Source organism: Orycteropus afer, unplaced genomic scaffold (genome assembly GCF_000298275.1).
Source record: "Orycteropus afer afer isolate SDZICR_OR568_19922 unplaced genomic scaffold, OryAfe1.0 scaffold00010, whole genome shotgun sequence".
Classification (NCBI taxonomy): Eukaryota; Metazoa; Chordata; class Mammalia; order Tubulidentata; family Orycteropodidae; genus Orycteropus; species Orycteropus afer.
Window position 1 is genome coordinate 13,761,130 of NW_006921597.1, and position 20,672 is coordinate 13,781,801.

The window sequence follows — 20,672 nt, forward strand, 5'->3', positions numbered from 1 at the left end:
AAAAAAAAAAAAAAGAAGGTATCTATGGATAGTAAGATGGAGGTCTGTGTATGTGCCAGTGTAAAACCCTACTGTTTTCTACTGGGGACTGGGGGCTTGGAGGTTGCTTTTCACTTAGGGGTGGCTCTATATTAAGGCTGGGGCCTGAGGTAGGTGGGCCTGGGGCTGGGGGCTGCTTTTCTCTTGGGAGAAAAGCCAGGGGCTAAGGTAGGCATGCCCAGTGCTTGGAGGCTGCTTTTTGCTTGAGTATGGCTCTATATTAAGGCCAGGGCCCACGGTAGGCGGGCCTGGGGCTGGGGGCTACTTTTCACTTGAGGGTGACTCTTTATTAAGGCCAGGGCCTGAGGTAGGTGGACCCAGGGATTGGGGCTCCTTTTTGCTTGGGGGCGGCTGTATTTTAAGGCCAGGGCCTGAGGTAGGTGGGCTTGGGCTTGGGGGCTGCTTTTCACTTGTGGACAGCTCTATTTTAAGGCCACTGTCTGAGGTAGGCAGGTGTAGTGAGGTTAGGAATGACTAAGAGAGACAAACTTGCCTGTCAGTTTGTCATCCTATGGTGGCTTACGTGTAGCTGTGAGGCTGGAGGCTACGCCACCATGTTGCAAAATGCCAACAGGGTTACCCATGGTGGACAGGTTTCCGCGGAGCTTCTAGGCTAAGACAGACTCAGTAGAAGAGTCTATTCAAAGAATTGGCCAATGAAAACCTTATGAATAGCAACGAAACTGTCCGATATATTACTGAAAAACTTCATGAATAACCCTGAAATACTGTCCAATATAGTGCCAGAAGATAAGCCCATCAGGTAGGAAGGCACCCAAAATTTGACTGGAGGAGAGCTGACTCCCCAGAGTAGAGATGACCTGAACGATATGGATAGAGTAAAGCTTTCAGGACCCCCACTGCCTGATGTGGCATGACTCAAAATGAGTACAAATAGATGAAAACATCCATTAATAATTGGAACATGGAATGTATGAAGTATGAATCTAGAAAAATTGGAAGTTGTCAAAAATGAAACAAAACACATGAAGATCGATATCCTAGGCATTAGAGAGCTGAAATGGACTGGCTTGGGCCATTTTGAATCAGACAACCATATGATAATTCTATTAAGCCAGGAATGACAAATTAAAGAGGAATAGTATAGCATTTATCGTCACAGAGTGTTTCAAGATCTGTCCTGAAGTACAAAGCTGTCAGTGACAGGATAATATCCACATGCCCACAAGGAAGACCAGTTAATGCACTATTATTCAAATTTACACATCAACCACCAAAACCAAAGATGAGGAAATTTAAGATTTCCTCCAACTTCTGCAGTCTGAAATTGACTCAACATGCAATCAAGATGTGTTGATTATTACTGATGACTAGAATGCAAAAGTTAGAAACACAGAAGAATCACCAGTAGCTGGAAAACATGGCCTTGGTGATAGATATAACACTAGAGATCACATCATAGAATTTTCAAGATCAATGACTTATTCATTGCAAATACCTTTTTTCAGCAACATAAGTGATGACTATACATGTATACTTCACCAGACGGGAGCTGCAACGATGGGCTCAGGTATAGCAAGAATTATGAGGCTGGCACAAAACCAGACAGTGTTTTGTTCTGCTGAGCATAGGGTCACTATGAGTCGGAAACAACTCGACGGCACCTAACAACAACAGCTTTCTACTGGATTAGGTAGGGTCAATGTACCCAAATGGCTCAGCTTTAGCACTGAATTACTGCAATTCAACAAAAAAGGAGATTTACAATCTGAGAATAAATTTTATGTCGTTGTTGTTGTTTGCCGTCGAGTCGGCCCCGACTCATAGCGACCCCTCCTTGGGTTTCCGAGGCAGTATCACTACGGAAGTAGGACTGCCCAACCTTCCTTCCGAGGAGTGGCTGGTGGGTTTGAACTGCCAGCCTTCTGGTTAGCAGGCAAGTGCCTTAGGCACTATGCTACCAGAGCTCCTAAATTTTATGTTAGTACTTTACATTTGTTGAGTTTACATTTTCAAACACTTTACCAATTTACTCATAGCTTATTCCAGGTTTGGCTACGGCTTTTAATTTACTTACTTACTCAAACTTAAGATTGATTAAATCTTTAAAAACTGAGATATTAACAACTGTAATTGTATATCCAAGATTACTTCTGCTTTTACATAAGATCCAACTGACTATCTAAAGGAGAGCAGAAACTAGAAGGTAAAGAATTAAACTCCAGAGATCAAAATTAGAAAAGATGTTCACATACAAATTACAAGATCATATCCTGTACTGATCAAAGCAGTTACTCATGGCAAAATTTTATATGTAGAAGAAAGAATACAACCAATCACCAATAGCTACTAGGCATTCACACTAGGGTAACAACTTAGGACATCACAATCAATCATTTATCAATATGACAACAATGATGTGAGGTAAGGGCTGGAAGTTTCCTGTACAATTAACAATTTAGCAACTAGTCCAAAAAAAGGGATGGCTTTTTAAACTAAATAAGGAAAGAATCTCTTTTTTGGCTAAGAGAGCTAACATTGTCTAAAAATAAAAACCCAGAAATACTCAGACAATATAGTATGAAGAAAAAGTATGAGCTCCAGAGCCAGAAAGATATAATGTAACAGTTACCAAGATCCCCCAAAAATTCATATTCTTTGATCTAGTAATCCTATGTCTAGGAGTATCATAGCAAAAATAATTTAAAACAATGTAAGAAAGTAAGTCATCATTATGATTACTTCTGGGTTGTAAATGATAAGTAGTAATTTTTTATCCTGATTTTTTATACTTTATGGAACTTTGGGGCATGCCTTATTTGGACAATAGAGAATTATAGCAGAGTTGGAATTGAAATTCAGGACTAGTAGCCAAAATCCAGGCTCTAGATCTCCTTGTAGTATAAGGAGAGGTTTCCCTATTCTCCAAGAAAAAAGTATCACTCAGAAAGAAATAAAGCTAACTTACATTTTAGTCTCTACAAAAAAAAAAAAAAAATCTCAAAATGCAGAGTACCCTCTCAATTGATTTGTTTTGAACAACAAAATACTGGTACAGAAAGTAATCTGATAGAAATGAAAGATAACTCAGGTAAAAGAGGTGGAACTGCCTTGAAAAAAAAGTGATGATACAAGAGGGGACTCAGAACCACAGATACTTTTCTTATCCTTTGCAATATTAATCAATTATATTAGGCAGAATAAATGTAATGGTGTGATGAGAGGAAAAGTACTTAAAGTAGTACTTGAAATTCTGTTACTTTTTAGTTATGTAAGTTAGGAGGAAAATATCCCTGAGTAGACTAAGCAGGAGAAAAGATGTGGCAGTCTGCTTCCACTAAGATTTCAGTCTTGGAAATCCTAGGAGGCAGTTCTACTCTGTCCTAAAGAGTCACTGTGAGTCACAATGGGCTTGACAGCAATTAGTTTGTTGTTTTTGGTTTTGTGGAAGTACACAAAAATGTAAATGTCAAATCTCTCTCCCTTCCTGTTCTTCCTTTCAAAAGCTGAAATTGAGAAATGAACAAATAATTCTGTTTAACTTAAATAGGTAAAATCACTTTGTGTTTGTGTTATGTTTTTAACAAGATATGGTTTTGAAACTGCCAACTCCTGGTTCAATATGTCCCAAACATATATCCCAAATAAGTTCAAAAGAACATTAGTTTTAGCCTCCCCTCCCTCCAAACTTTTCCAATTCTTACAAACAAGGAACTACATTCCACTCATTTCTTTTTTTTCCTTGTCAAATTTAGGGAAAGGAAATGGGGGGGGCAGATCCCTTTTTGTCATCCACATGTGTTCCTCTTCAACCTTGTCACCAAAGTAAGCTTGTTCTTCAGTCAAAGATACAAACTTGCCTTTCAGTCTTAAAACTGATTATTGATTAATGTAAATTTGGTAACCTAATCGGCCTATTCTATCACCATAGCCTGCTGAGTGGAGTTTAAATTACTGGATTAAGAACTGTAAAATGAATAAGGCACAATGGAAAAGTACAGAACAAGCCTGGGGTTGCCAAGTACAGAAATAAAAATTTTAAAGGTCTAATCTTGGAAAATTCCCTAAAAAAAAATAAGTTTAAGGCTGAGTTTTGAAGAAGTATAGCAAATACTTTAGTTTAGCTATAATGAGATATCCATATTGAGTACTGATGAGAAATGAGTAAGAGTTTAGAGTTGTTACCAAAAAAAAAACCAAACACACTACCATCGAATTGATTCCGACTCACAGTGACCCTACAGAACTGCCCATTAAGGTTTCTAAGGCTGTAAATCTTTACAGAAGCAGACTGCTTTATCTTTCTTCCATGGTGAGTTTGAACTGCCAACGTTTTGGTTAGCAGCTGAGTGCTTTAACCACTGCACCACCAGCGCTCCTGTCAGTTGTTGGCAGTACTAAATGTTAGTTGAAACAAAGAATAATCACAGAAAAGAAAAAACACAATGCTCTAAATTGTTCTCATTTCCTTAAAATCCAAATTAGAAGTCAATAAATAGTGAAAATGTTTATTTTATAAGAAAGCATAAAAATGATACTAATATAAGACATTTAGGTTGAATTTTAAAGCTGTAAACGTGTCTCATTTCTGTAGCAACTTAAATCATTTATTAACTTCCAGGCCTGATACTTATTTTTCCAGCTGTAAGGGTTTTGTTTTCTTTAGGTTGAGGTGTAATCCCTACCAAAGGCTGAAAGGCTGTGGTCTTTGATCTTCATCAATAAGTGCTTCCAGTCTTCTTCCCCTTCAGCAAGCAAGGTTGTGTCATCTTGCCTATCGCAGGTTGTTAACAAGTCTTCCTCCAATCCTGATGCTGCATTCTTCTTCATAAAGTCCAGCTTGTTGGATAATTTGCTCAGCATACAGATTGAATAAGTATGGTGAAGGGATACAACCTTGATGCACACTTTTTCTGATTTTAAACCACACTGTATCCCCTTGTCCTGTACAAATACTTCCTCTTAACAACTGGACCAATAAGCAACATCATGATAAGCAGAGAAATTTTTACTTGGATCCACCATCAATGCCCAAGGAAACAGCACACAAGAAATCAAATGATGTTTTGCACTGGGAAAACGTGCTGTAAAAAATCTCTTCACAGTGCTAAATAAGCAAAGATGTCACTTTGAGGACCATGGTGCACATGACTCAAGTCATGGTATTTTCAGTCACCTCATATGCATGCAAAAGCTGGGCAGTGAAGAAGGAAGAATTGATGTATTTGAATGATGGTGTTGGCTAAGAATATTAAATATACCAGGCACTGACAGAAAAACAAACATATATGTATTTAAAGAAATACAAGCAGAATGCTCCTTAGAAACATGGATGGCATGGGACCAATCCCTACAGCATATCATGCCTGGTAAGGTAGAGGGTCATTAAAAATAGGAAGACCCTCAATGGGATGGACTGACACAGTGGCTGCACCAACTGCTCAAGCATGGAAACGACCAGAGGACAGCACAGAACCGGGAAGTGTTTCGTTCTGTCATACACAGGGTCGCTACATGCTGAACCAACTTAATGGCACTTAACAACATCAACAGGTTTGGTACTGACTTAACTGATAACCTAGCTAGTTAATTCCATCAGAGAAAAACAAAAATGGCATATGCTCATTCCTTAGAAAACACGTGCTCACATGAAAAGAGTGGAAAATCTGCTTGCTTTCATAGTAGTAGAGAGAGATTTAATTTAGAGCTCAAAGCATCTGTACATGGCCATACACTGTCTAAGATCGTATGGTAGATTATCCACTCCTTTCCTGTAGGAGCACCATATTTCCCTACCTGTTTTCCCGTGACCTGCAGTCCCTCCATGTGGGAGAAGTACACTTCACCACCACCACCTGCCCAGCCACAAGGCTTGGCCATGTGACTTGCTTCAACCAATAAAGTATGAGTGGATATGTCTCACCTGGTTCAACCTACTCTCTCAAATTTATTAATTTTAGGTAAAAATTAACACAACTTTTTTAAAATGTGTTTTTATCCCCCAACACATTTACATTCTCGTGTCCACTGAATTTTTACCTATGTCCAAAATTTACCACTGAAATTTTGCCAAGATGGAATAAGCTCTATCTTTCTGAACTTCATCTTTATATTTTTAAATACATGGCAAAAGATGGAGTTTTAAGAAATTTAAATAAAGGTCAAAGACCGAGTTCTTTGAAAGTGAGGAACTTGAATCATTCCCCTTTAACCTCCAAGTATAGCATGAGGCTTAGTGCATAGTAGGCACACAAGGAACATTTTGCTGATTTATTGCAAAGGCTGAAAGAAGATTAATGTCTGGAAGAATCCCAAGCTACATTTCTGGTCCAAATGTGAAAACGTTCTCATTTCTACCACATTATAATACACTTTACAACAACTCCTAAGTGTCATGATAACTTTGTAATTCAATCAAATGCAACAATGGTATTATATTCTTTGTATTTTTGTCTTTGAGATTTGGGTCTAAGAGGTTTTTTTTAGCACATAAACCAATTACCAGTAAATACGCCCAGTTTCCAAAATTCTCTTCTATTATTATTTAAAAGTTAAGACACATTCAAATTAGAGACCTAGACTAATAATGACTCACATGCGGATCCTAGATCAGCATCCCATAACCTTTGTCATATTTTTCCTCATACTCAGTTTTCTCATCTGTAAAATGGGGGGGGGGGGAAGAGTATCTAAAAGCCTTCCTTGAAGAAGTGTACTAAGAACCGCAATTACTTTGAAATGCATAGAAAAACACAGCATGTATTGATGGATGGATATACAATAAAGCAAGTAGAGCAAAGAGTTTAAAAAAAGAATCTAGGTGGTGGTGTACTTCCTCCACACATACACAAAAATTAAACCTGATCCCCTCCGTGTCTTCTTAATTCCTGGAAATGGTTCTACCAATGCCACCCACCTAGGTGCTCAAGGCAAAAGTTTCCTGGATTCCTGTCTTTCACCCACAATTAATCAGCTAATTCTGTTAGTTCTTCTTTCAAAACATATCTCAAATCTGTCTACTTCATTTTACCACCACAACTCCTATACTCCGCCACACATCTGTGGTTATTTGCATGTTGCTGTGAGACTGAAGCTATGACATCAATATTTCAAATATTAGCAGGGTTACCCATGGTAGACAGATTTCAGTAGAGCTCCCAGACTAAGGCAGACTAGGACCAAAGGCCTAGTAATTTACTTCGAAAAATTACCAAAAAAAAAATCTCAGTTGTCACTGAGTTACTTTTAACTCACGGTGACCTCACACATGTCAAAGTAGAACTGTGAGCCACAGGGTTTTCAATCACTGACTTTTGGGAAGTAGATCACCAGGCCTTTGCCCCAAGATGACTCTAGGTGGACTTGAACCTTCAACCTATAGGTCAGCAGCCTAGCCAATTTTGCCAAAATTAGCCAATGAACACCATATGGATCACAACTAAACAGTGACCAACTCGCTTGCTTTTGACACATCATCAGGAGAGAGCAACCATGAAGGAGGACATCGTGTTTGGTAAAGTAGAGGGCCAGCAATGGAGATCCTTTGTGAGAGGGGATGCCCAATAGCCACAACGACAGACTAGAACAGGTCTGTGACTATGAGGATGACACAGGACCAGGCAACATTTAGTTTTGTTGTATATAAGCTCACCATGAGTTCACTAGATAGCACCTATTTTTTGGTCACTCCCATACTAGTCCAAGCCATTATTATCTTTCATCTTGAACTGAAAGGTTATGCTTTTTCCACTCTTGCTCCCTTCCCAAACCATAAGCAATGCCTTTTTGAATTGAATATCCAACAATCATTCCCTAACGTTACACTTTCCAGTGACATGTAACTTGGCTTACAGATACACTGGCCCCTGTCTGTTTCTTCCATCTCATCCCTATCAATTGCCTCCCTTCACTCACTAAGTAGCAATTATACTGGCCTTTCTGTTCTTGTAACATACCAGTTCTTGCCTTAAGGCTTTGTATTTTCTTATTCCCTCTGACTGGAATGTTTTTTTCTCAAAATGTCATGTCACGTTCTCAGGAAGGCATGCCTCACCACCCAATCTATACAAACTGAACACATACTCTCTATGATATCACTATGATCACCCTTTTCAAAGCACTACAATGTAGCTTACAGACTCTGGAACCACACTGCCTGGATTCATGATCCAGCTATGCACCTGACCACGAGTGTTACCTTGGGAAAGTTATCTGGTTTCCTCATAATTAAAATGGAGATGATACAAGTGTCTACTACACAGGGCTGTTGTGAGGATAAATTAAGTTACTATGAAGTAGAGTGCTTAAGAGCAATACCTGACACATAATAAGGGCTATTTAAGTCTTTGCTATTATTATGATTATGGCTGTCATTGTTGTTGTTATGTGCCATCGAGTCGGACCCGACTCATAGCGACCCCTCCTTGGGTTTCCAAGGCAGTATCACTACGGAAGTAGATTGCCCCATCTTCCTTCCGAGAGTGGCTGGTGGGCATTAGCTGATATTTTTATTTATTTGTTTATTATCTGTCTCTTCAACTAGAATGTTAACTCCTTAAGAGCAGAGATCTTATTTGCCTTGTTCACTGCTATATGCCCAATACCTAGAACATTGTTAGGTGTCTAGTGGATGCTCCATAAATATTTGATGAATGAAAAAATTAATGTTCTTGCATTTGATTGTGGTGCTATTCCATTTGCTTTCAGCAAACAATTACTTACAATGGAGTCTTTTCTTCTATTGCTTAAGTTTCAGAAATTATTCAGAGGAAATAAAACCACAAGGCAATATAAATACCACATTTTAAAGGTTCCATTAAATCCTTAATTCTTGATTTAAAAAAAAAAAATTATCTTTCCCATTTAAAAAATAATAAAAAATAGTTTAACTATAAAGTTCCTCAAGGAAAAAGTAGAGGGAAACTAAGGAACTCTAATTTATGGCATAAACAGACTGTCAAGCATAACCCAAACTGTATAAATAGCTGAAGATAAACTAGTTGACTGGAACCTTCTAAAAATTAAGTTTTTATGTGCTTCAAAAGACTTCTCCAAAAGAGTCAAAAGAGAATCTACAGATTGGAAAAAAATATTCGGCAATGACATATCTGACAAAGGACTTATTTGTAAAAGTTATAGAAAACTCCAACACCTCTACAACAAAGAGACAGACAATCCAATTAAAAAATGGGCAGAAGACACGAACAGACACTTCATCAAAGAAGATATTCAGGCAGCCAACAAACACATGAAGAAACGTTCACGATCATTAGCCATTAGAGAGATGCAAATCAAAACAACAATGAGATACCATATGGTCCCAGCACTAATAGTAAAGTTCAACAAGACAGAAAATAACAAATGCTGGCCAGGATGCAGAGAGATTGGGATTCTCATATACTGTTGGCAGGACAGTAAAATGATGCAACCACTGTGGAAAGCAGTATGGCAATTCCTTAAAAAGTTAGAATTAAAAATACCATTTGACCCAGCAATCCCATTACTAGGTATATATCCTAAAGAAATGAAAACAGATACATGCACACCCATGTTCATCACAGAACTATTTATAATAGCAAAAAGATGGAAAGAACGTAGGTGTTCATCACCTGAAGATTGGATAACCAAACTATGGTACATACACACAATGGAATACCATGCAACACTAAAGAATGATGTCGAATCTGCAAACCACCGCATAATGTGGAGGAACTTAGAGGACATTATGCTGAGTGAAATAAGTCAATCACAGAAAGACAAATATAGTATTAGTTAATTATTGTAAAAAGTCAAGGAAAGGTTTATATATGGAAGGAAACTTTCTTTGTTGGTTACCAGGGGAGGGGAGGGGAGCAAACACTGCAAAAATAAAAAAAAGAAAAGAAAAAACAGTTTAAAACAAAACAAATCTATCTCCCTTTCTTTCCTATCTTAGCTAAAAAAATTAATAAACAGGTTTAGATCTCACTTGCTCATTTCATATTAAAAGTGTAACATCTACATATCATTTATATTCCCTAGAATATTTAGCAAGAAAGAGATGATTTTAGGAGGGCTCAGTCAGAATCGACTCAATGGTATGGGTTTAGTTTGGACTGGAGGTTACAGAATGGCAGAGCCACTCCCTTTAGCATATCTACTTCTTCATCTGAGGAAGATCACACAGTTCCCTGCATCTAAAGGTACAAGTTAAACTGGAGTGATGGTGTTAGGAGGGAGGGGGAGAAACTGCTGTAAGAGACTTTTTACCTATTCTGTAATAGTATAGGAGCTCTGATGGTGTAGTGGCTAAGGCACTTGAATGCTAACTGGAAGGTCAGCAGTTCAAACTCACCAGCCGTTTAGCAGAAGGAAGACAGGACGATCTACTTCCATAAAGATTTACAGCCTTGGAACCCCAATGGAGGCCAGTATAAGTCAGAAACTACTCGATGGCACTGAGTTTGTTTTTTTGGATACCACTGTAGCCTTTAAGGCTTAGGAAATTTATACAGTAAAAATCTTTTGCCATCTATTATATTCATTGTTGAAAGAATTTTTTAAAAATATGTGGTTATCTGTAGCATATTAATTCAGTTTCATATGTCATAAAGTAGGTGATAGTTTTAATGCACTCAAGTGTTTCTTAAATAAATAAACAGATATATTTATCATAAAATATATGTGTAAGCATTGCAGGTGTATAGATGGGTGGACAGGCTGAACTATTAGGTATATCTACGCTTGGGGGAGTGTGCCCATGACTATGTATAAGGTTGGCAGAGAATATTTCTACAAGTGTATTTGTATGTTCTGTAAGAATTCCCAGGTATATAGTAGAGCTGACAAAGGACAAGGTTGTAGTCACTTTCTGGCCACAGCCAGCTACCCAAAGGGAGCAAGAAGTTGGACCTGTGGGCTCAGCGCCATAGTCGCAGGGGACATCAAGCTCAACTGGCATAACATACTACATAAAAATATTGTTCTACATCCTACTTTGGCGAGTAGCAACTGGGATCTTAAAAGCTTGCTAGCGGTCATCTAGATGCTACAATGAGTCTCTCCTTGTTCAGAGCAAAGAAGAATGAAGAAAACCAAAGATTCATAGAAACAATTAGTCCAAGCAACTGGTACACCATGCAATCCTCAGCCTATATGACTACGAGACCAGAAGAACTAGATGGTGCCGGCTACCATTGTCAACCACTCGGAAGGGGATCTATGTAGGAAATCCTGGATGGAGAGGGAGAACAATGTAGGGCAAAACTCAAAATCATTATTAAAAAAAAAAAAAAAAAAAAGGAACCAGGTTTACTGGTCTGATAGAGCCTGGTGAAACCCCTGGGACTACGGCTCCTAGCTGCCCTTCAGGTCTGGAATTGAACCCACTCCCATGGCTTCTAGCCAAACAAAAGACAGGCATATGAGCTGAACATTTACCTGAGGTAGATACACTCCTTGGAGAGATCAATCATGGGAGAATAGAAGGGCTGTGTATGCACAGGGAGATGGCTTGGGGGGCAGGAGTACATGGGCGGGAAGGACACAGGGAAGAGGTAACTATGGGAAGGAAGTGGGAAGAAAGCTGTTGCATTATGGGAAATTGCAGTCAATGTCATGAGATAGTACATGTGAGTTGCTGTATGGAAAGTGAACTTGCTCCGCAAACTTTCACCCAAATCACAATAAAAATTTTAAAATACATATATATGTGGGGGGGAGCTCTGGTGATGTAGTGCCTAAGGCACTTGACTGCTAAGAAGGCTGGTGGTTTAAACCTACCAGCCACTCCTCTAAGGAAGGTTGGGCAATCTACTTCCATAAAGATGCCACCTCAGAAACCCAAGGAGGGGTCACTATAAGTTGGACCAACTCAACAGTAGTGAATTTGGTTTTTGGTTTGGTATATATATGTGTAAGTACATATTTCATTATTAGGAAGTTACATACTTTTCAATTCCTCAACATTCTATTTATCTTTAAGGTAGAGACAAGTACATTTCTGAAGTTTGATATTTAATAAGGAGAGTCATATTCATTTCTAGTAGGAGCTCTGGTGGCCTAGTGGATAAAGCATTTGGCTGCTAACCAGGAGGCCAACAGTTCAAACCCACCAGCTACTCCATGGACGGAAGATGGGGCGACCTACTTCTGTAAAGATTTACAGCCTCAGAAACCCAATAGGGGTTGCTATAAGTCAGAATCAGTTCAATGGTACTGAGTTTAATTTGGTTTATTCATTTTTAGACCCAGTTGTCTAGGGCTCTGTTAATTTTGATAAGTTGAATGAACAGTTTTATAATTATGAAAAATATAATTAGATCAATGATCTAAAATAATAAATATTCTAAATGTATTAAAACAAGTTTCATGAAACAAAATATAATAAATAATGAAGTTTTGGGGGGGGATAATTTTAAAGCAATAGGGAAAAATACCCCACCTTACTGTATCGGACAAAATTTATTTTAGAAACCTTCTAATAGAAGCCATTAGTTAGCTTAGCTGATAACCAAAAGATTGGCAGATCATACCCTCCAGCTGCTTCATGAGAGAAAGATGTAGCAATCTGTTTCTGAAAAGATTACAGCTTTGGAAACTCTATGGGAGAGTTCTACTCTGTCCTATAAGGTCCCTAGGAGTCAGAATCAATTCAAAGGCACATGATAACAACAACATGGGATATGCAGCTCAGATGGCACAGTGCCTAAGGCATTGCCAGAGGGCTGGCAGTTCAAACCCACCAGCTTCTCCTCAGAAGGAAGACGGGACAATCTATTTTGTAAAAACTTACCACCTCGGAAACTCAATAGGGTCACTATAAATTGGAATAGACTCAATGGCAGTGAGTTTGTTTTTTTGTTTTACAGATGAGGAATCTGAGGCTTAGCAAAATTAAGGAACTTGCCCAACATTACACAGGTTTATACAGTGGCAGAAGTGAGATTCCACCACAGATTGGTCTGACTCCAAAGTCCACATTTTAAGTCATTCACCTATTCTGAACTTTGCCATCCTTATGTAAAAAACCCATTAAGCTTTACTAAACAAAGTCTATTTTTAAGTAGCCAAAAGATGGGTTGGAGGTGATAATTTTAATTTTATTAACATATTAAAGAGAATTAGTCCTAACATGGAATATATAAAGTAAAATTATATGTATCAAATCCTGTGTTTTCAATAAATTACATTATGAAGAAAAAAACAGGTGCTTTTCTCTCCCTGCCGGTAAAGATTCCCACAACTTTTGATATGAAAACTGTGGACAAGAAAGGGACTTTCCAAGTGGTTTGTGAGTACTCTATTACTCTAACACATCTAGTCTTTCAGGAATCATCGTTTCTTGCAGTAAACATATGAGTGGCCCAGTGAGGCTGTACCATTGTTTAAAAAAAGAGGGCGCCACAAAAGCACAATGAAGATTATGATCATCTTCCTTCATCTAGTTAGGGGCCAAGAACTAGAAAAGAACCACAAAGGAGTTGTGAACTTTTAATATCATTTGTACAGATCATCTAACCACCAATGCCAGTGGAGAAAAATAGTATCTTAGGAGGTGAAATGTCTACAAACTGCAGGTAATAAGACCAATTATACCTGAATCATTGAGTACTTTTTATAAAGATAAATGATTGGCGGTTCAAACCCACCAGCCACTCCTCAGAAAGAAGGTGGGACAATCTACTTCCATAGTGATACTGCCTCAGAAACCCAAGGAGGAGTCGCTATGAGTCTCGACAGCACATAAGAACAACAATGAAATTCTCATCGGCACTGTAATACTTTTAACAATGGATTATTGTTGTTTCTAAGTGTCATCAAGCCAATTCTGATTAATATGCCACAAACAGACATTTTTTTTTCTTCTTTCAGTTAGTAAGAAATTATCCTAAGAGATTATCCATTAGCTCTTCAAAGTGCATAAGATCTATTTCTGATTTATATTTTTAAGGTGACTTTTAAAAGGATTAAGTTTAGTTAACTAAATAAATTCCAGCTTGAACCTCTAAAGCAAGGGCATCAGACAAACAGTGAAATATTATCTATCTTAAGACCAGCCTTCTGGAATATTTCCAAATCCATAAATAGAAAAAACACATACACACGGGTTCTGGGAGATAAAAAGCAGCTCCTAAACAAGCGAGGACAAACAAAATAGAAAAGAATGCCATCCTAAGATTACACTTGACCCCCTGAGACTGGACAATCCAGACTGGAGACATTAAGCACTGCAATTGGCTGGCAGGATCTTTACAAGGTCATTTTTTTTCTTTGGAAAGCAGAGAAGCATGGGAGAAGCAATCAGAGTAAACAAAACTGGAGAGATGAGCAGAGAAAGAGCAGGTGATCAAAGGCAGCAGAGGAGGTTGAGGCTGTGAGCTACAGACAGACAGCCCAGCTCTATAGTCTGCACCTGAATAGTCCCTAAAGGCATTTGAAGGAGCTACAGTAGTGAAGAAACAGGCACCACCTATGCCTTAAAATTCTAGCCCTTGAGGCTTGGGGCATTTGGTGGTGTAGTGCCTAAGGCATCTGACTGCTAATCAGAAGGCTGGCAGTTCAAACCCAACAGCCACTACTCGGAAGGACGGTTGGGGCAATCTACTTTCATAGTGATACTGCCTTGAAAACCCAAGGTGGGGTCACTATGAGTTGGATCCGACTCGACAGCAGTGCATTTAAGCTTCTCGTACATTCAACTACAATACTCTGTGCAATGTTTATACATGAAAAATACCACAGAAAAAAACCCAGTGCTGTCTAGTCAATTCGGACTCATAGGGACCCTGTAGGACAGGGTAGAACTGCCCAATAGGGTTTCCAAAGCTGTAGATCTTTATGGAAGCAGACTGCCTCATCTTTCTCCCGTGGAGCAGCTTGTGGATTCCAACGGCCAACTTTTTGGTTAGCAGCTAAGTGCTTTAACCACTACACGACCAGAGCTCCTTCTTTACATACATACATAAAATTGCAGAGTGATCTTTTAAGGCTGGTAACACTCAGAACTTCATGATTTCACATAATTCCAAGAATAGGGAATGATATAGAGCTGAATCTCTTGGAGAACAGAACTGCAGGTAATTCTAAAATGATTCAAGATCATTCTCAGGACCTTGGGAAAGAGTCTACGGCCTTTCCCCCCCAAGTGCTTAGCTATTAACACCACTCAGCTCTACATCATGCATCATCTTTTTCTTGTTTACTCATAGTTTCTTCTTCCATAATTTCAGTTGGCACATGGTTTTATCATGGTCTCTCCAACCTTGACTCTCCTCACCTCCACAACTAGTGTTATGCTTAGTAAATCCTAATAACTCCCACCAGAGCTGGGAAGAAATGTGCAGTAGCACATCATTAAATGGTGTTTCCACCATACAGATAAAAAAACCAAACAACCAAACTTACTGTCGTGGAGTTGGATCCGACTCATAGCAACCCCTCCTTGAGTTTCCGAGGCAGTATCACTACGGAAGTAGATACGGAAGTAGATTGCCCAATCTTCCTTCTGAGGAGTGGCTGATGGGTTTGAACCACCAGCCTTCTGATTAGCAGTAAAATGCCTTAGGCACTACACCACCAGAGCGCCACCACATAGATATAACAGATTAAAGAAACTCAAGAGCACAGACTATAGTAAAATCATTAGGAAGCAATTTTGAGTATTACCTTTAAAAAAAAACAATAATAATAATAACCTAATTGTAAATCTATACAATTTAATTTTTAATAATGGCTATGTTTAATAACTGGCTTGCAGAATTCCAGAAAATTTAACAATGAGTCTTGGCCAGCTCAAGTGTATCACAGCAAATCCTCTTAGCTGAAGCCCTACCCCAATTGGAAATGCTTTCCTTTTTTCCTTAGTTCAAATCCCAGGGAAGATTCTTATTGGCCCCACTCATCTTTTTAAGCCACAGAAATCAAAGGTAGCTAACAGCCTCTGAATTGGTCCCTTTGGTTTCCTCCTTGTCCTGGAAGCCTGTGGCTTACAGGGAAGAATGAGATCAAGTGATATCAAACATGGATGCCTCAGCAGCAGAGCTAACTTAATACAGTCTCTGGAGATATTAAAAGCCCACCAGCCCTATAATCATTCCAACAACTGCCCATTTCAAAAAGAGAAGTTCACAGTAATGCCAACAGGGCTCCAAACCGGTTTGAACCAGTTCAGTCACAGCCAATGTAACAAAATCAGAACAGATTCAAATTTTTTAAATGTGAGTATACCTGGAAAAATACGAGTTAAAGCCCTGTGACAGGGGACTCGGAAAAGGCATAGTGAGCCCTTTCAGGAGCCTGATGTGGGAGACTGGATTACTACCAGGACTGTGGAAAGTAACACATATTCAAAGCAGTGTGATTGGGCACCATCTCTGAGCAGGGCACTGCTGCTTCCAACTCTGCCAATCAAGAGATTTGGTTGCTACACAACATGCACACTGTTCTTGTTTTCCAAGGGGGAGATTAAGTTTCTAGCAGGGTTCTAGCAGGGCACTGACCTATAATTTTTCCTGTTCCAGTAATTATTCCAGTACACCCATATTTTACAAATTCGGGTCCTTTCTAGTTTCACTTCATTAGCTATGAATCAACCAGGAAGAACCAGTTCAAAGTCCTGAATAACAATGAGTTGTCAAGAATGGGTTAAATTGTGTTTAGAATACTATGTTCACTGAGATGAGCATGTAGGAAAGGATCAGTGGTCACTCAGCACCCACCTCCTCATTCCTGAAATGCAGAGGTTCAAAATCTGAAAACTGTGTTTTCCCTTACAGCTAGTATTCTGGATATAAATTTGATTCCACCAGTAAGATGCAGGACACAAGATCTGGAAGGCAGCAGTGAAGAAGAGCCCCAAAAGCCTGTAGCTTTTAGCTGTTTTCAGCTAGCAAACAAGGTCATGGACATGTCAGTGTCGGATCTCCAGCTTTGATGGTGTTAAGAGAGAGGGGTAGAGGCAGCAGTGGCCAGATTCAGCATTCCAAGGTCTAGTGACTAGTTCAGACATCAAGGGGTTGTCATCACAGCAGTGAACAGACACTGCATTCTACTCTTCACGCAGTTATGGCAGCACAACAGTGTCTGTGGTGATGCCCATGATCCCCTCAACCATAGCTACCAAAAACCAAAAACAAACTCACTGCAATCGAGTTGATTCCAACTCACAGTGACCCCCTTTGTGTTTTTGAGGTGGTAAATCTTTACAGAAGTAACCACAGTGGTATTTTTTTTTTAATTCCATGGTTTCAGAGGTAATCTCCTGATTCCCACTTTCCATACTGTGGCAGTGGTGTCAGATCCTATGCCAGGTTATTCCAAGGTGTTCTGGAAGTCATTCTCAGAGGGCTGAGGTCCTAGACCCCAACCTAGAGCCTAGCCCTTCAGTTTTTCAAAGATTACCTAAGCAACTGATTGCCTGCACTATACCCCTTCCTGTTGCTGCACTGAATCCTGACTAAGACTGCAAAGGAATATGGTAGATTGATCATAGAAAGATTTTTAAGGTCTATATACATGCTGCACAGACATACAAAGATACACAAAGAATACAAGCAAGACTACCTCTATAACCATTAGTCTCTAATGAATATACTAACCAAAAACCAAACCAAACTCACTGCCATCAAGTTGATTCTGACTCATAGTGACCCTCATTGGGTTTCCAAGGCTGTAAATTTTTAAGGAAGCAGACTGTGTGTCTCATCCTTCTTCCACAGAGCAGGTGGGTTCAAACCACCAAACTTCTGGTTAGCAACCAAATGCCTTAACCAATATACCACCAGAGCCCCCTAATGAATAAGCAATCTCACCAAAAACTGTTCCTCACTCTTCTGCTTTGCCTTACACAGGCAAGCACTTTCTTCTCTGCTGTAGCCAGCTCTATGGGTCTCTAACTGAGACATCTCTGCCTTGCACACAGCAGGAGGACAGTCCCGCCCTTTGGTTATGTCAACCCTCATTCCAACCAGACAACTCAGGGACCACGAACCAAACATGCTCTTAGCAATCCCTGAGCAATCCCTAACCACCAAAATTATTTTCCCCTGTCTTCCATCATCAGGCCAAGGGGAGGAGCAAAAAAAAAGTCTAGCTGGTTCTAATTCACCTTGTAGCATCATCCCTACAAAGAGAGGCAAGAAACAACAGCAGCAGTTCAGCATACAGCAGCAACTATTCAGAAAGATTTGACTGAAAGAATTGTAAAGCAGCTTTCTTATAGGAAAAATAATTTTTCAAAGAAAAACAACTACCAAGAACAGATACTTACATATTCAGCTCTTATACCGGCTAACGATTTTTTGACTATTTGAATCTTAGCAATAAACTACCCTACCCCATTATGTAAGGCTAAAAATGTCCTGCAATTTTCTGGCATGTAATGATGATAAAATTTGTTCTTATGCTCCAATTTCTGAGTTACCACTGTCTCTAACCACACTCTTGCATGTCGATGGCTATCTAGTGCATTATATCCTTCATTTCAAAACAATGCTGAGTTCATGAAGAGACAGAACACGTTTAACAGGTTAATTCTTTTCTTGCTAAGTTTCTGCATAAACATTTATGCCAGAAACTAAACCAATAAAAGGAATCAGATGGCCTGCGTTCTAGTCCCAGGTTCATGCCATGTCTGAGCAAAGTTAACTTGCCATTGCTAAACCTCAACTTACTTATCAGCAGACTAAAGAGACTGGTGGGATTGTTACAGTCCCTTTCAGTTGAGTGACTGACTATAATATCAAACAGAAAACATAATAGTACAAACACTTACAGAATAAGTGGTGCCACCAATCCTACTCAAACTATTTCAGAACATAGAAAAGGATGGAATACTCTCAAATTTATTTTATGAAGCAAGCATAATCCTGATACCAAAACCAGGCAAAAACACTGCCAAAAAAAGAAAATTACAGATCAATATCCCTCATAAAAAATAGGCATAAAAATCTTCAACAAAATTCTAGGCAACAGAATCCAACACTATACAGAATTAAGAATCCAGAAACTGATCCATTCACCTATAGACAGCTCATCTTTGACAAAAGGCCAAAACCCATTCAATGGGGAAGAGACGGTCTCCTTAACAAATGGTGCGCAAAACTGGATATCCATTTGCAGAAAAATGAAACAAGGTCTGTACCTCACACCATACACAAAAAATGAACTCAGGACGGATCAATGACCTAAATGTAAAACCCAAAGCTATAAAGTTCATCAAAGATAAAATAGGGCCAAGATTAGGGGCCCTAATGGGTGGCATAGTTGGTGTCAGAATTGGTAAAAAGGTTGTAAAGTGGCGGGATGTCTAGCCTCATAGGGATAAGCCTTGGGCTGCTGATGGTGATTTTGACTCCCTCTCTTGATGTTAGAAATGGTTGGAGGAGGACAATGCATCCATGCCCTTTTTGCGACATGGAAAGATACTTTCTTTGTTGGTTACCAAGAATGGGAGGGGAGAGGAGGGAAAATTTTAAGCTAGGTAAGAGACGTGTATTGATTTGGGTGAAAGGAAAGACAATAAATATACCAAAAGCAGGAAGATTGGGCAATCTACTTCCGTAGCGATACTACCCTGCAAACCCAAGGAGGGGTCCCTGTAAGTCAGATCCGATTCCACATCAGTGAGAGCACCATATCACTAAGGAAAAGGAAGACACAGAGAGCTGCACAAGAGGTATGAACAACAAAGGTCAATACTATTACATTCACAATACCGTATTATCAATAATAACAATCTGCAGGCAGATACATAGGTAGACAAGCAAGATGATTGGGTATAGGTAGGTGAATGGGAATATACCCATGACCATATATAGGTTTGACAGATGATATTTCAGTGTACGAATTTGTATGTGCTATGAAATTGTCCAGAGTGAACAGAGAACAAAGTTGTAACGTCTTAGCCACAACTAAAAACCTTGAGGGAAAGAATTACTGGGACTGAGAGCGCGGGACCATGGTGATAGGGTACATTAAGCTCAACTGGCATAACATAGTACACAAAATCACAGTTCTTCATCCTACTTTGATGAGTAGCAACTAGGGTCGTAAAAGTTCGCAAAAAGCCATCTATCTGCAACTATTGATCACCCCTCATCCAGAGCAAAGAAAAGTGAAGAAAATCAAAGACACATGGAAATAATTAGTCCAAGCAACTTGTGGACCATGGGAACCTCAGCTTACACAAACCTGAGACCAGAACTAGATGGTACCCAGCTACCACTGCCAATACTCAGAAAGGGATCAAAATTGGAGATACTAGACAGAGTGGGAGAAAAATGTAGAACAAAACTCAAAAGCATAAAAATGACCAGGCTTACTGGTCTCGTAGAGACTGGTAAAACCGCTGAGACTATAGCCGTAGTCACCCTTCAGGCCAGGAATTGAGCTCACTCCAGTGGCGTAACCTGTGAGGTGAACGATTACGCAGCTGCACTCCTTAGAACAACCAACCATAGGAGACCAAAAAGGCAGCATTTGTGCTGGGAGAAAGCTCAGAGGACAGGAATGCATAGGAAAGAAGGACACAGGGGAAAAGTAACCATAGGGAGGATGTGGGAAGAGAGCTGTTACACTGTGGGGACTGCAATCAACATCATGAAACAAAATGTGTATTAACTGTTGAATAGAAAATGAATTTGCTCTGTAAACTTCCACCCAAATCACAATAAAAGTTAAAAAAGAAAAAGAAT

General features: G+C 39.3%; 1 protein-coding gene across 1 annotated transcript in view; it reads right to left on the reverse strand.

Moving 5' to 3' along the window:
* Nucleotides 1-20,672, reverse strand: part of MAGI3 (membrane associated guanylate kinase, WW and PDZ domain containing 3) — a 417,822-nt gene that overhangs the window by 384,548 nt on the left and 12,602 nt on the right. The gene's annotated exons all lie outside the window — the stretch shown is intronic.